Raw genomic sequence first — 17,850 nt, 5'->3', positions numbered from 1 at the left:
GTACTATGTACAAAAATCAACCCCAAATGGATCTTTGACTTAAGGTCACTCAAACTTTAAATGTACTTGTTTTAGTTAATTTGCACGATTATGCCCAAATAACTAGGAGTATAATTTAAAGAAGGAAAGATTTAACTTAGCTCACAGTTTTCCCCCATGGTTGCTTCTTCTGCTTGGTTAGAACATTCTGACAGCAGGACAATTGATGGGATGAGATGGATTCTCTCAAAGCAGTTTTCATCTATCTATCTATCTATCTATCTATCTATCTATCTATTTTGAAGAGAGAAATAACTTTAGTTTTATTTACTCTTTATTTTTTAACTTATTAAATATTTTCTTTATTTACATTTCAAATGTTATCCCTTTTCCCAGTTTCCCCCAAGATCTCCTATCCCATTCCCCGTCTCTTGCGTCTATGAGGCTGTTCCCCTACCCACTCCTGCCTCCCCACCCTCAAATTCCCCTATGTTGGTGCATCAATCCTTTACAGGACCAAGGGCCTCTCCTCCAATTAATGCCTGACAAGGCCATCCTCTGCTACATATGCAGCTGGAACCATTGGTTCCTCCATGTGAACTCCTTGGTTGGTGGTTTAGTCCCTGGGAACTCTGGGGGGTCTGGTTGGTTGATATTGTTGTTCTTCCTATGGGTTGCAATTCCCTACAGCTCCTTCAGTCCTTTCTCTAACTCCTCCATTGGGTCGACCACATTGGGGACACTGTGCTCAGTCCAATAGATGGCTGCTCAAAGTAGTTTTAATTTGTTGTAAAACATATTATAGCCTCATAGATTTAAAATATGCATAGCGAGTAGTGATGTAAAACATATCTTTTGCTATCATTGAGTGCACTGTTATATAGATTTTCAATAGATCTGGTGTGTTAATCAATCACATTGAAATCTTCATCTATACTAATTTTTTAAATTTCTCGACTCTTTGTTTAGAAAAAGTAGAAATATTAAAATATTTTGGTTCATATTTATAAATATCTTTAACTTTCAAAAATAAATATTTCTTTAATTTTATATATAACTATTTTAAAATAGTATAAAATGCTTTAGTTTTTGCTATTTTTTCTTTTATTGAATACAGATCTTTTCAAGCAATACAGTCTAATAATGATTTCTCCTCCTACTACTCTTGTAAGATTCTCTTCCCCATCCCCTCTCCTCCAGATCCATCCTGTCTGTCTCCTGTTAGAAAACAAACAGGCATCAAAGGAATAAAAATAAAATAAATAAAAACAAGTCAGAATATTATGAAGCAACAAAACAAGAAAAAGAGCTAATGCAAAAGCATACGTAATATACGTAGATAAATGCATAGACACACATAGGACCCCATAAAAACCTTAAATCTGAAAGATATAATGTATATGCCAAGAAACTATAACATAAAATAAGTAAATAAACACATAAATAAATAACCTGTGACTTAACACTATAAGACAGGAAGTTTAAAGATATCATAATGTTTGTTGTTTTTGTTGACTATGTATTGCTATGCATGGGGCATACCATTAGGATTAGTTTTCTCATTGACAATCCCTTAAAGAAAACTAATTTTTCACTTAAAATGACTACCAGTTGGAGATAGATTCTGGGTTAAGCATAGGTATGAATCCACTTCTTCATTCAGCTCTAGGACACCACCTGTTTTCGACTCCTGCAGTCCCTGTGCATTCTGCCACGTTATATGTGAGTTCATATGTATATGAGCCTTGTTGTGTCTAGAGAGCTTTTATTTCTTGGTGTTCTGTATGCTCTCTTGCTCTTACACTCCTTCTACATCCTCTTGTGCAGAGTTCCTTGAGCCAGGCCTGGTGGGGGCTGTGGATAGAAAAATTCCTTTTAGGGCTGAGTGTCCAAGGTATCTCACTGTCTGTATATTGTCTGTCTGAAGATCTCTGTATTTGTTGTCATCTGATGGTCTCTGTATTTCTTTGCATCTGCTGCAGGAAGAAGCTACTCTGATGATGACTGAGCAAGCATGTATCTATGAGTATAACAGAATGTCATTAAGAGACATTTTGTTGCTGCATACCTTTAGTTGAACAGTAGTGTTTGGTTTTCCCCTAGGTATCTGGCCTATATAGTTTTAGGTTCTTGGCCAATCAAATAGTGCTGGGTAATGGTTCTATCTCATGGAATGGGTCTGAAATCAAATCAGATATTGGTTGGTTACTCCCACAACTTTGTGCTACTATTGCACATCTTACAGGCCGGTTCCTTTTGTAGACTAAAGGGTTTATAGTTTTGTTGGTAGCATACAGAGGAGCTTCTAGTACCATGGATGCTAGCCAGTATGAGTGAAAGCTCTAGGTAGACATTGGTTTGACCTCTCTATGTTCAATGAGTTGTGTAGGTGTTGTCTTCAACAATAGGGTCTTACCATAAGTTTTAAGAGAGCCTCAGTAATAGCCTACATTGTGAGTTTTCATGGGGTTCTGTTGACCAACAGCTTGAGTACATGTAACCCATTCCCAGTACTAAAACTTTCATTTGGTAACAAGAGATGTCTAGTAGAGCACTGTTTCCATTATTTTGTGAATTTAACCAAGTCTGAGAACCTTTTTATTTTAAATGAACATTTGATTTATTTATCTGTAATTTTTTGTTGATAAATTTATGTTTGAATAAGTCATCTTTTCCAGACTTTCATTTAGGTTCATTTCTCATTTGTTTCATTTTTGGTTGGATTGATAGACTTCAGTCTGTTAGTTTTTTTTCTCATCTAGTGTACATCTAATAATACATATGCTTTACTGTTCAAAGTCTTTTATTTTGTGAGTTATAATTTTAAGTCATATAGATTATTGTTTGTAATGATATTTTTGTGGTGATCATAAGTTCTTTATCTATGGATAATGATGAATTCAGTACTATCTAGTACTTTTTGTCGCTTCTCTTTCATAGTATCTAGATTCCTTGTGTGTGGTTGTATTTGAGAAATTATCAATGCCTTTGAAGTTATTTCTTAAAGTTCTTCAAAGCTGTGTATGAAGATGTTATCATCCAGAGATTATTTCTGTTTACTCTTTCTTGCATGTCACCTGGGACACACATTACAATCATTTTGAATTAATTTCATGATATTAGGGTTTTTTTGTTAAACAAAATAATGTAATGGTGGGTTTTATTCTTTCAAGAGTGACTTGGTAGTTTAATATGTTTATTGTTGCTCTTTGTTCCCTTATAAGCTCTGTTTGAACTAAAGTAACTATTTTTACAGTCTTCTGAGGAGAAAGGCACAGACTTGCTTCTAAATTCATTCATAAAGTGAATTTATAGCACTTGGTGAATCTGACCTGCATGCAAGAGAGTGAGCGTGTACATTCATGTGTATTATTATATTAGCTACCAGTGGAAATTTTCACTCTCTCCTTTTCACCCATTTTACTCTGATACTGTCAAAACCACAATTTGGCCTTAAAAATATCGTTGTCTTTATTTTCTCACTTACTGTTGCTTTTAAGAAATGTTTTCGCCTTCCGGTCTGGGCCAGAGCACTGAGCAGACCTTGGGTGGCAGCTCTGCCCCCAACATCCAAGAACCCAGAGGAAGCAGGGATCCCAGGTGCTCGAACTCAGGCAGTATCCTAGGTAAGCAGACAGCAGGGCCCACCCTCAACAGGAAGTAACTGGGAACCAAAAGGACCCAGGAAGTCACTCCCGGCCTGGAACACTGGTTCCTTCCGGTCTGGGCCAGAGCACTGAGCAGACCTTGGGTGGCAGCTCTGCCCCCAACATCCAAGAACCCAGAGGAAGCAGGGATCCCAGGCGCTCTAACTTGGACAGTGTCTTAGAAACTAGTTCTCAGATCTGAGGCCTAGATCATACCTCTGCCAGGTCTGCTGTTGTGTGGACCCCGGATTACACCTGAGACATACTGGAAGGTCCACTCAATCCAGAGCCACAGAGGAACAAATGAACTCAGAGCTTCAGACAACATATCCTGAGATATTCTAGAGGAGACACTGTACCCAGAACAGCAGACACCTAGCTGGACTACTACCTTGGAGGCACCATATCCTGAGGCATCCTAGAGGTACCACTGTAATCAGTGCAGCTGGAAAAGATCACAGAGACATCTGGACACCTAGGAGATCAGACACAAGCTAGATAACTAGAAAGACAGACTTCAGTCCTAGACAGCAAGTACAGGCAGCACTAGAGTTAACCAGATGGCAAAAGGCAAGAGCAAGAATGTAAGCAACAGAAACCAAAGTTACATGGCATCATCAGAACCCAGCTACCCCATCAGAGCAAGCCCTGAACACCCCATCACACCAGAAAAGCAGGAATCAGAATTAAAATCACTTCTCATGATGATGATAGAGGGCTTTAAGAAAGACATAAATAACACTCTCAAAGAACTTAAGAAGAGCACTGGTAGACAGATAGAAACCCTTAAAGAGGAAACACAAAAATCCCTTAAGGAATTGCAAGAAAATGCAACCAAACAGGAGAAGGAATTAAACAGAACCATGCAGGATCTAAAAATGGAAGTAGAAACAATAAAGAAATCACAAAGGGACAATACCCTGGAGATAGAAAACCTAAAAAAAAGATCAGGAGTCATAGACACAAGTACCACCAACAGAATTCAAGAGATGGAAGAGAGAATCTCATGTGCAGAAGATACCATGGAAAACATTGACACAACTGTCAAAGAAAATGCAAAATACAAAAAGCTACTAACCCAAAATATACAAGAAATCCAAGACACAATGAGAAGGCCAAACTTAAGGATAATAGGTATAGATGAGGGGGAAGACTCCCAACTAAAAGGACCACTAAATATCCTCAACAAAATTATAGAGGAAAACTTCCCTAACCTAAAGAAAGAGGTGTCCATAAATATACAAGAAGCTTACAGAACTCCAAATAGTTTAGACCAGAAAAGAAATACTTCCCGCCATATAATAGTCAAAACATCAAATGTACAAAACAAAGAAAAAATACTAAAAGCAGTAAGGGAAAAAGGCAAAGTAACATATGAAGGCAGACCTATAAGAATTACACCAGACTTCTCACCAGAGACCATAAAAGCCAGAAGATCCTGGACCGATATCATAAAGACCCTAAGAGAACACAAATGCCAGCCCAGACTACTATACCCAGCAAAACTGTCAATCATTATTGATGGAGAAACCAAAATATTCCATGACAAATCCAAATTTACACAGTATCTCAACACAAATCCAGCACTTCAAAGAATAATTGGTGGAAAACTCCAACACAAGGAGGGAAACTACAACCTAGAAAAAGCAAGAAAGTAATCTTCCAAAAAACCCCAAAAGAAGATAGTTACACAAACATATCTCCACGGATGTTAGTCCAAAAGCTTGGATTAGCGAAGACTCAACCCACAGACCACATGAAGCTCATGAAGAAGGATGACCAAGAGGGGATGCCTCAGTTCTACTTAGAACGAGAAATAAAAATGCTCAAGGGAGCAAATAGGGAAACAAAACATGGAACAGAAACTGAAGGAGGGGCCATCAGGAGACCTTTCCACCTGGGTATTCACCCCATGTACAGCCACCTAATCTAAACACTGTTGTGGATGGCTGGAAGTGCATAATGTGAGGAACATGATATAGCTGTCTCCTTAGAGGTCAGCCAAAGACTAAAACACTCAGAGGACAATGTTCACAATTAACCACTGATATGATCAGGGGTTTCCCAATGGAGAACTTAGTGAGAGGACTGAAGGAGCAGAAAGGGTTATTGACCCCAGGTGGAAAGCAACAATACCAAACAACCAGAGCCCCCCAGGGTCTAAACCACCAGCCTGGGAACACATAGGGAGGGACCCAAGACACCAGAGGTATATGTAGGGGAGGATGGCCCTGTCGGACATAGGTGGGAGAGGAGTTTCTTGGTCCCATAAAAAAAATGAATGAAAAATGAATGAATGAACACACAGTGGGGGGGATGTGAGGGCGGGGAGGGGATAGTGAGGGGGTAGGTGTGGTCACTGCCTCATAGAAGCATGAGGAGGGGGATGGGATAGGTTTCTGGGTGGTGGGAGGAAGTAGGCTAAGGGGATAAAATCTGAAACGTAAATACTACAACCAATTTTAAGAAGGGGGGAAAAAGTCTTCAGAACCAACATCTTTAAAAAAAAAGTCAGCCCCCTGGGGGTGGGAAATTTTTTTTCTTGATACTAAAACTTGTTCTGAGAATTGTATATTGCAGAATACACAGCCTTGGTGTATCTACTCATCAAGCATACTGAGCAGACCTGCCCAAACGTCTGATGTCCTGGAATTCCATCTGGATTCAGTGAAGACACAGCATCAGAGGCTTATCAACTTACTCTCCCCCCCCACCCCTCTTCTAAAATCCCAAAGCCCTTACTCAGCTTGAAGAAGTTAAAGAAGAGTCAGCGCCCCTATTCCCTGAGCTTGGGGACTAATGTGGTTAATAATGGTCTGTCTTTCTAGGGACAAGTAGTGGTTTTGTTGGAACAGGGGGGATTAGCTAGGACTTACTGCATAGCCATTATCTACTGGTAGAAATCTGTATAATTATTATCAAGATGAAGTTATAAATTCTTAAATGGTACAAAATTTACTTTGATTTCAAATTTAAGGTTTTCATTGGTATGAGCCTCTTATTAATATAAAAATGAGATGAATATTGATACACTCATGGGCATTGTGCCTGTATAACACATTTAGGAATACAATGCCTAGACCCAACCCTTTTTTAACTTTTTTAACTGATTTGGGACGGTTAACCTATGAGTTAAGGGACTATAGCAAATTCATATTTTTGAGTTTATTGTTAGGGTGCTTTCCATATTTTACTTAGAAATAGCTGAGAGGAGTTAACAGACAACAGTCCAGGTGACCTTACATGGATAGTTGGTTTTCAAAACATCAGAAGTCCATAGAACTGATGCTATAAATATTTATATATTAATGTTCATATTGATTAGAGACCTGTCTGCTCCTGACAGCTTCCTGTCGTGGATTCTAAGAAGAAATTGAGCATCCTTGGAGTTACTCCAGTTGTGTGGTAACAGCCACTAGGCAAGAATTGCCTCTCTCCATCTACAGACAAATTACTGTCCAGAAAAGGACACACATGCAGAATAGTCGACTGATTATATCTGCCTAGACAGAGTAATCAGTCCTTAATAATCCTGCATCACCAAGGTCTGTCAGATGATTCTGGGCCAGAAGGCTGAAGATTTGATGCTCCAACGTTCTGTAGTATAGGAGCTTTTCAGGTGTTCAGAGGTCTCTATAAATTGGCTAAGTTTTAGAAGCTATGCTTTGTGCTTCCCACAATTATAGTTAACTCAGTCATTCTGGATTTCTGACGGGGTTGAAAACTTATAGCTATTTACCGTAAGAGAAAAGATTTGAGTGGATGGTCGGCAGCTGACATTCATCCTAAAGCCAGGTTCAGAACTAAGTGTTTTAGTTAGGATAAATGACAGAGGTGCTGGTTAGTCAACAAAAGGATAGACGGGGTATTAGGACTATCTTGTACCTCACTGGTACAAATTGGCATAATTATGCTCTAATTGTATTTTGAGAGAAAAGTTTCATTTTAACAGGAAGGGTGATGTGTAGGAGGAGCTAAGGTAGGAGGAGTACTGAGAGGAAGAAAAGGAGTAAGAAGAGGAGGAGAAGAAGGATAGGAGAAGCTAGGTGATGAAAGAGAGAAAGAGGGGGGAGACAGGGAGGCAGATATTCATGTATCTCCACCAGTCAAAGATAGTTGTTATATCTAGGTCGGTCAGTGGGTTACACCTCTGATTGAACAATTCCAAACTTATAACGCTTATGATTAACATTATTTTAAAAAAATGTATAAATGCAAAAAGGAAAAGGGGGCATGGGATAGGGGTTTTCTAAGGGGGGGGGAATGGGGAAAGGGGATGGCATCTGAAGTGTAAATAAAATATCTAATAATAAAAAAAATATAAAAAATTTTGAACACACACACACAAAAAAAAATGTTTTCTTGATTGTTTATCCTTTGGTCTTAATCAAAAAGGCAGTGAATAATAATAGTGTAATTATGTATTTATGTAAAATTACATAATATACCATGTAGCTTTGAGTTAATTTTTACTTGAAATACAAAGTTTTGCTTAGCTTAACTTCCTTAATATTTGTATTGGGAATAGTCTTTGAAAACTCAGTAGTATTATCTGTTTTTCTATTAACTTATGTTAATTGTGGTATTTGAATTTATTTTTTGCTGAGTTTTTGCTAGCTTAATCTGTTAAAAACTGAATGCTGTGGTAATTTACTCAAACAGTTTAAGTGTATTTCAAAGAACAATGTCATCTTTGGGTCTTATATGTGGTGTTTCAGAGAAGGAACTATGTCTTACATAGTCCAAAAGTATTTGTCACAATCCTTCCTTTACTTTTATTTGATGTATGTGTGTGCCACAAACATGCAAGTGCCAATGGAGGGCCAAAGAGGATGTTAGATTTCTGTAACTGGAGTTTCAAATGGTTGTGGGTGCTGGGAACTGAACCTGTATGCTTTAGAAGAGCAGTAAGCACTCTTTATCATGGAGACATCTCTTCAGTCCCTAGAGTCCACTCTTAATACCAGTGTATATAATACAATTACCTCCAGTCATTATGATTTGGCTTTTCTCCTCATTACCTTTGTGAACCAAACATTATTTTTCCACTATCTTTTTCATTTACTTCTCCCTTTATATTTCACCCTTTAAGAAGCAATGGGAATAAAATGTATTTGGAATTACATTAATTCAGAGGATTAGGATCTCATATTTAGAAGTTACTGAATCAAAATCCACAAAAGTGATCCAATAGAAATAAGCATTATTTATATGAAGCAGTGTTTGTATGGAGTATTGTTAGTAAAAAAAAAAAAAAAACCCACTAAATTAGAAAAAGGTAGAGAAGAATTCAAATAAAAGGTGGAACATAAAGCAAGATGCCACGGAAACTGTGGTTATGCCTTAGCATTGTTCCTGTTAGTGAACAGAAATATTTACAATTTTCTCCTTGTTACTCCTGCTTTAAGCCTGTTTTATATGGAGGAGTTAAAAATCTGAGGATAGGGTTACAGGGTAGACTTTGCAAACTACTTGATACAGAGGTGATATATACATATATCACTAACTAGTACTGGGTTTATAGATGGTTGTGGGATTTTCTTAAAAGCATTCATCACCTAGAAGAACATAGACTTTATATGAATTGATCTATTATTTCTGACTTCTCTGGTTCTATTTTTGGCTGTTCCTGTTGAATGGTGCCTGGCATATAAGATGGTGCTTCACAAGATTTGAGTTAAAAACAAGAAGACAAGTTTTAGTAGAGTTATAGGTAAAAATACTTGACAGCTATGGACCACTGTAGTTTACATGTTAAGTGTGGTACTTTAGTTCATATTCAATTTGTTTCTCTTAGTTATCACTATAACCTATGTGATTATATTATAAATATCAATGTTTTATAGGTTATAATGTTGAGTCATACAATTTTCCCAATATCAGATTTCTATGTGGCTTATGAAGGATAATGACTGGATGACAGTGCTTTGATGCTAGGTAGGATTGCACAGCCTTAGAAGAAACTATAGTGACAACCTAGGGCAAAAAATTGATAGTTTGTTTTATATTATCTGGGAAAATTCTAGCAGATATAACCTAAGATTATCAAAGTGGAAGAGTTGGTAGGAAGATTTAACATGATCTGGTTGCTAAGTAATGAGAGATATATGTTTTAGGGATTCCAGTGGAAATCTTACCTGTATCTATGTTGTGTCCACAGCAGTTTCTCAAATGTTCATAAGAAGTACTTGTATTTGGATGGGATCTATTAGTATATTCATCCTGGTAGCAGATATTGGGCTCAGCATATTATGCATTTGATTTTATCTATTCTTTATAGTCCTTATGTTGCCAAATCTAATTTTCACTGAAGAAAGGGAGGGGGCTCTTTAAAGTCTAACACAGCTAGAATTTGTCAGTGCCCAATAGCCTCTGGATCAAGTAGTTTGCAAAGCTTACCCTGTAACCCCACCTTTTATAGCATCTTATTTCATTTAGGGATCTGCTTGTGTCACGATAACATCCGTTTATTCATTTGCTGTTCTTAAAATACCTGTTATTTGTCAGGCACTCTGCTATGCATTACTCATGCAGCAAGCCCTCTGTTGAATTGGCAAGTTCTGGATCAGCAGACTCAATCAATCACAGATTGAAAATATTTTTAAAAGTCACGTCTGTGCTGAATATATGCAGACATTTCCCACAGATTCAACCAATCACAGGATAAAAAAATTTAAAAGTTCATGTCTGTGCTGATTATGTACAGATATTTTTATTATTCCTTCAGTAATATAATGATGTATTGAATTAACATTGTATTATGTAAATGAATGATCTAGAGAGATCATTTAAACTATTTAGGAGGATGTGCATAGATTCTAGGCAAATGCTGTGCCTTTCTATGTAAAAGACTTGGGTATCTGAGTATACTTTATATTTAGGAATCCTGAAATGAACCCCTCATAGACACCAAGGAAGAATTATATATCTGTGAATAAACTAAATAAAAATCACGGTTCATACTGGCCTTAAACTGTTCTATGGACAAGGACAATAACAAAACAAAATTTCAAAGTGATATTTCAATAAAAACTTGAAGGTCTCAAGGAAACAAACATTCTCAAAATTGCATAAAAGCAAGCTCTATGTGGGATATATAGCAGTGTAAATGAATTTTGATAGGAGCATGCCTGATATTGCAATGGCTTGCAAGAAATCCACAGTGGCTGAAGTAAAGTGCCTAATAGGATGGTAGGCTAGGGTCAGGTTTGCAAACATATATGCAGTTGATCTTGAGCACATCTACCCTCATTCCCCTTCTCCAACTCTTCCCAGGTACCTGCATCTTATCTCCTTCCTAATTTCATATTTTCTTTTGTGTTTGCTTATTAATTTTTTGTTATCCTTTGTGTTCCCATTCATAAAACTATCTTTTTGTTTTTTAAATTAATTTAAATGGTATTTAAAAATCTTGAAAATACCATTTATTCAACTGTGTAAAATATATGCATATAATATACTTCTTTTATTTTGGATATCACAATATAATTACACCATGTTTGTTTTCCCTTTTCTTTTTCCAAACCCTACCATGTTGCTCTCCTTTAAATTTATGTTGGTTGTTGTTGGTGGTGGTGGTGGTGGCATGTGTGTGTGTATGTGTGTGTGTAGTCAATTCTAAAAACATACAAGCAATATTATACACAATGAGGCTTTTGAATTAAGAAGAAATTGCCAGGATTGGACAGAGTGAAGCATGATCTAACTTAGCAACTTAAAAGTTTACCTTGCTTGCTATGTGGAGAGCAGATTTACTGTTTAAGTGAGTAAGGACAGTCTTTTATTTTGATAAGAGGTAATGAAGTATGTTGTATTGGAGGAGGTGATTACTACTGGCTTTATTCTGGCTATGTTTCATTCAGAATAGAATAACAGTTGAGTTGCTGATACATTGAGTGCATACATTGACTATGATTGAAAAAGAAGTCAACAATGGCTTAAAGTCTGTACACTGAGCAAATGAAAGTGTAAAAATGCTGCTACTGGAAGGAGAAAATTGTATGAGAATCAGAACTGTATATGTATGGGTGGAGGGTAACTGAATGTCAACTTGAACAATACCTGTGAGCCCATTTGATCTTACTGTTTTCTATTTGCTCTACTCTTATTTCCATATTGCAATGTGGTTGATTGACATTAGTAGCAGGCTTCTTATTTTTTTTCTCCCTAACTATAGTTAAAATCCCTTAGCGGGGCTGGTGAGATGGCTCAGTGGTTAAGAGCATTGACTGCTCTTCCAGAGGTCATGAGTTCAAATCCCAGCAACCACATGGTGGCTCACAACCATCCATAATGAGATCTGATGCCCTCATATGGGTGTCTAAAGACAGCTACAGTGTACTTACATAAAATAAATAAATAAATTCTTTAAAAAAAAAATCCCTTAGCATAAAATGTGTCTTCCTAACAGTTTTATAAAATAGTAACTCCCTCCCTCCCTCCTTTTTTTCTTTCTCTCTTCCTTTCTTTTGTTCATTCTTTCTTTCTTTCTTTCTTTTCTTTCTTTTTAAACTTTTTTTTCTGAGACAGGGTCTTTCTACATAGCTCACTATTTTGGAGCTCACTATGTAGACCAGGCTAGTCTCAAACTCATAAAGATCCACATGCCTCTACTTTCCAAGAGGCACATGCCTTTGCCTCCTAAAGGCATGTGCCTCCATATCTTGCATCATCTTAACAATTTTTAATTACATATTTTAGCAATGTTGAAATATCCACATTGTTGCCAATAATCTAACTGCATGTTTCAATCATACATCATGCATATGTTTTTGGTTCACTTTTGTGTGTGTACATTATGTTAATTTGATCTATTCCTACAATGTGTACTAATCAAGCAAGTATAATAAACATCTTTTATAATCAAGATCTAATCACTATTATGTAATGGAAATGTTATACTTGTCTAGTCATTTGGAAAAAATCATAGATTGTTTGAATGCATGATTATCCTACTATGATAGAAAGCAAGAATTTTTTCTTCTTAGTGTTTTTGTTTTTTCTCCCCTTGCCCTTCCTAGTGTTTCATCTACAATGCCCACTTACTGCTTTTCAGAAATGAAGTATGTGTGCTATTTGTTTATATTTGTCTGCCTGGTTTTATTTAGTATAATTACTTCTCACTCTGTGCTTGTTGCTGTAAATGTCAAGATTTCATTCCTTATGCCTAGATAGTATTCCACTATAAGTATGTACTGTTTTATTTATCAACTCATCTATCAAGACATCTAGGTTGACTCAGTGTTCTTTTAGCTTTTATAAATAAACTTCAACAAATACATGAGTACAAGTATCTAGTACAGTATCTCATTACCTTTGAGTATATACCCAGTAATAGAATTTATTGATCATATATAATATCTACTTTCGTTTTGGAAGAACCTCTATTTTTTCCATAGTGATTATATTAATTTACAATCCTATCAACAGTATACAAATAATTCCCTGGCTTTTGCTACATGTCCAGAGAGATGTTTTGTTTTGTTCTGTTTGTTTGTTTATTTTGATGATGGTCATTCTGAGGTGAAATAGTACCTGATTATCTTGGTTATGATTCAGTTTTCCCTGATGGTCAATGAAGTAATCCATCTTTCTTTTAATTTCTGGCTCAGTGTATGTCTGTTTAGTTATAAAGCCCACTATTTTTAGTTCCTTATATATATTGGATGTCAGTTCTTTGTTATCAAATATATTTTTTCCCATTCTGTAATTGTCTTTTAATTTGCTGACTTGTATTGGTTATCTATTAGTTTATTATCTTTTGTTTAACTTTTGGGGCTTGTGGGAAGGACTTTTGCATAATATTGGTAGGATTGTAAATTAATATAATCACTTTGGAAAACAATATAAAAGTTCTGTCAAAACAAAGATAGACATTTTTAGATAAAAAATCAGTCCTACCACTGGGTATATAGTCAAAGGAAATGGAATATATGTACCAGAATCTTGTACTCTGCATTTACTATGTCTTGAAAAAAATATATCCAATTCTCCACATATTCTTTTGTCTTGGAAGTATACAACTTATGGATTAAGATTTTCTGACATATATGATGACCAAATGATTTATTTCACAAATCCTTTCTCATGTACCACAATAACAATATTTGCTTAAAAATGATATTGTCTTTGCAGGGCACATATTATGCCTAATTCCTTTTGTTTTTTATGTTTACATGTGCACAATGCATAATGGCAATTTGAACATGTTGGTTACTTATGATTTCACATGATATTTTTGCCTTCTTATGCATCATATTCTTTAACATAATTTTCTGCTTGTATGTCATGAGGAGTTCTATCTGTATCATTTATTTTATTATGATGATTTGCTGTTTATTTAAGGTCATTTATTTTTTAAATTTTTTATTGGATATTTTATTTACATTTCAGATGTTATCCTCTTACTCCACTCCCCCTTGCCCAGGAACCCCCTATCACATCCCCCTATATATACTATATATACTATACTATATTAAATAGGTAAGGTGAGAGTGGGCAGCCTTGTCTAGTGCCTGATTTTAGTGGGATTGCTTCAAGTTTCTCTCCATTTAGTTTGATGTTGGCTACTGGCTTGTTGTATATTGCTTTTACTATGTTTAGATATGGGCCTTGAATTCCTGATCTTTCCAAGCCTTTTACCATGAAGGGATGCTGAATTTTGTCAAATGCTCTCTCAGCACCTAGTAAGATTATTATGTGGGTTTTTTTCCCTTTGAGTTTGTTTATATAGTGGATTACATTGATGGATTTCCAAATATTGAACCATCCCTGCATTCCTGGGATAAAGCCTACTTGATCATGATGGATGATTATTTTGATGTGTTCTTGGATTTGTTTTGTAAGAATTTTATTGAGTATTTTTGCATCAATATTTATAAGGGACATTGGTCTGTAGTTTTCTTTCTTTGTTGGGTCTTTGTGAGGTTTAGGTATGAGCGTGATTGTGGCTTCATACAACAAATTGGATAGTGTTTCTTCTGTTTCTATTTTGTGGAATAGTTTGAAGAGAATTGGTATTAGGTCATTCTTGAAGAATTCTGCCCTAAAACCATCTGGTCTTGGGCATTTTTTTTAGTGAGGAGACTTTTAATGACTGCTTCTATTTCTTTAGGGGTTATGGGACTGTTTAGATGGTTAAATCTGCTCCTGATTTAACTTTGGTACCTGGTATCTATCTAGAAAGTTGTCCATTTCATCCAGATTTTCCAGTTTTGTTGAGTGTAGGCTTTTGTAATAGGATCTGATTTTTTTTTAATTTCCTCAGTTTCTGTTATTATATCTCCCTTTTTAGTTCTGATTTTCTAATTTGGATATTGTCTCTGTGCCCTCTGGTTAGTCTGGCTAAGGGTTTATCTATCTTGTTGATTTTCTCAAAGAACCAGCTCCTGGTTTTGTTGATATTTTCTGTAGTTCTTTTTGTTTCTACTTGGTTGATTTTAGCCCTGAGTTTGATTATTTCCTGCTGTCTACTCCTCTTGGGTGTATTTGCCTTTTTTTGTTCTAGAGCTTTCAGGTGTGCTGTCAAGTTGTTAGTGTATGCTCTCTCCAATTTCTTTTTGTAGGTACTTAGAGTTATGAGTTTTCCTCTTAGCACTGCTTTCATGGAGTCCCACAAGTTTTGATATGATATATCCCCATTTTCATTAAATTCTAAAATGTCTTTAATTTCTTTCTTTATTTCTTTCTTGACTAAGACATCATTGAGTAGAGTGTTGTTCAGTTTCCACGTGTATGTGGGCTTTCCATTGTTTTTGTTATTATTGAAGACAAGCCTTAGTCCGTGGTGATCTGATAGGATGCAGCAAGTAATTATTTCAATTTTCTTGTATTTGTTGAGGCCTGTTTTGTGACCAATTATATGTTCTATTTTGGAGAAGGTACCATGTGGTGCTGAGAAAAAGATATATTCTTATGTTTTAGAATGAAATGTTCTATAGATATCTGTTAAATCCATTTGGTTCACAATTTCTGTTAATTTCATTGTATCTATGTTTAATTTCTGTTTTCATGATCTGTCCATTGCTGAGAGTGGGGTGTTGAAATCCCCCACTATTATTATTTGAGGTACAATGTGTGCTTTGAGCCTTAGTGAAGTTTCTTTTATGTATGTGGGTGCCCTTGTATTTGGAGCATAGATGTTCAGAATTGAGAGTTCATCTTGATAGCTTTTTTTCGTTTGATGAGTATGAAGTGTCCCTCCTTATCTTTTTTTGATTACTTTTGGTTGAAAGTCAATTTTATTTGATATTAGAATTGGTACTCCAGCTTGTTTCTTGGGCCCATTTGCTTGGAAAATTGCTTTCCATCCTTTTACTCTGAGGTAGTGTCTGTCTTTGTTACTGTAATACATTTCCTGTATGCAGCAAAATGCTGGGTCATGTTTATGTATCCAGTCTGATAGTCTATGTCTTTTTATTGGGGAATTGAGTCCATTGATGTTAAGAGATATTAAGGAAAATGATTGTTGCTTTCTGTTATTTTTGTTATTAGAGGTGGAATTATGTTTGTGTAGCTATCTTTTTTTGGGGGTTGTTGGAAGATTACTTTCTTGCTTTTTCTAGGTTGTAGTTTCCCTCATGTCTTAGAGTTTTCCATCAATTATTCTTTGAAGTGCTGGATTTGTGGGAAGATATTGTATAAATTTGGTTTTGTCATGGAATATCTTGGTTTCTCCATCTATGGTAATTGAGAGTTTTGCTGGGTATAGTAGTCAGGGTTCTCTTATGGTCTTTGGGTTCTCTTAGGGTCTGTATGATATCTGTCCAGGATCTTCTGGCCTTTATAGTCTCTGGTGAGAAGTCTGGTGTAATTCTTATAGGTCTGCCTTTATATGTTACTTTACCTTTTTCCCTTACTGCTTTTAGTATTTTTTTCTTTGTTTTGTACATTTGATGTTTTAATTATTATGTGATGGGAGGAATTTCGTTTCTGGTCTAGTCTATTTGAGGTTCTGTAGGCTTCTTGTATGTTAATGGGCATTTCTTTCTTTACGTCATAATTTTGTTGAAGATGTTTACTGGCCCTTTAAGTTGGGAATCTTCACTCTCATCTATACCTATAATCCTTAGGTTTTGTCTTCTCATTGTGTCCTAGGTTTCCTGGATGTTTTGGGTTAGGAAATTTTTGCATTTTGTATTTTCTTTGACAGTTGTATCAATGTTTTCCATGGTATCTTCTGCACATGAGATTCTCTCTTCTATCTCTTATATTCTGTTGGTGATGCTTGTGTCTACAACTCCTTGTTTCTCTCCTAGGTTTTCTATCTCCAGGGTAGTCTCCCTTTGAAATTTCTTTATTGTTTCTAGTTCCATTTTTAGATCCTGGATGGTTTTGTTTAATTTCTTCACCTGTTTGGTTGTGGGGTTTTTTGCAGTTCTTTAAGGGATTTTTGTGTTTCTTTTTAAAGGGCTTCTACATGTTTTGTGTGTGTGTGTGTGTGTGTGTGTGTGTGTGTGTGTTCTCCTGTATTTCTTTAAGAGAGTTATTTATGTCCTTCTTAAAGTCCTGTATCATCATCATGAGAAGTGATTTTAATTCTGAATCCTGCTTTTCTGGTGTGATGGGTGTCCAGGGCTTGCTATGTTGGGAGAACTGGGTTCTGATGATACTAAGTAACTTTGGTTTCTGTTGTTTATGTACTTGTGCTTGCCTTTTGCCATCTTGTTAACTCTATTGCTACCTGCACTCTCTGTCTCTGACTGGAGTCTGTCTTTCCAGTTATTTTGCTTGTGTCAGAACTTTTTAGAGTTCAGATCTCTCTGTGATCCTGACATCCTGGGTGGAAGAACTGCTGGGACTCAAGCCACCTCTGGGATCCTGAAATCCTGCTGCTCTGAGTGCATTGGTTCCTCTAGAATGGCTCAGGATATGGTGTCTGCACAGGAGCAGACCAGCTAAACATATGGAACTCTTCATGAATTTGCATGTCATCCTTGTGCAGGGGCCATGCTAATCTTCTCTGTATCATTCCAATTTTAGTAATATGTGCTGCCGAAGCAAGCACTTAAGATCATTCATACATATCCTATACTTATATACAAGTATGGGATATTCAAACATTGATCATTGACATTTTCATTTGTATAGAATGTTAATCTTTTCTTTAATCAAGATTGTTACTCACGCATCCTGAACATACTTTATGGTCATGTGTTTATGTATTTTATTCTGTGGTTTATTTGTACATTCTGGGCCTTATTTTCTGTTATCAGTGATGTCTGTT

General features: G+C 36.1%; 1 protein-coding gene and 1 non-coding gene across 4 annotated transcripts in view; one reads left to right on the top strand and one right to left on the bottom strand.

Moving 5' to 3' along the window:
• Gabra3 (gamma-aminobutyric acid type A receptor subunit alpha3) overlaps positions 1-17,850 on the top strand; it is a 213,674-nt gene that overhangs the window by 67,958 nt on the left and 127,866 nt on the right. The window lies entirely within an intron of this gene.
• On the bottom strand, positions 17,524-17,631 carry LOC117695689 (U6 spliceosomal RNA). Its single transcript, XR_004604714.1, has one exon. It is a non-coding gene; the product is annotated as a U6 spliceosomal RNA (small nuclear RNA).

This window comes from Arvicanthis niloticus, chromosome X, assembly GCF_011762505.2.
Source record: "Arvicanthis niloticus isolate mArvNil1 chromosome X, mArvNil1.pat.X, whole genome shotgun sequence".
Taxonomy (NCBI): domain Eukaryota; kingdom Metazoa; phylum Chordata; class Mammalia; order Rodentia; family Muridae; genus Arvicanthis; species Arvicanthis niloticus.
The sequence above is the reverse complement of the archived record's forward strand: the minus strand, read 5'-3'. Positions and strand labels throughout refer to the sequence as shown.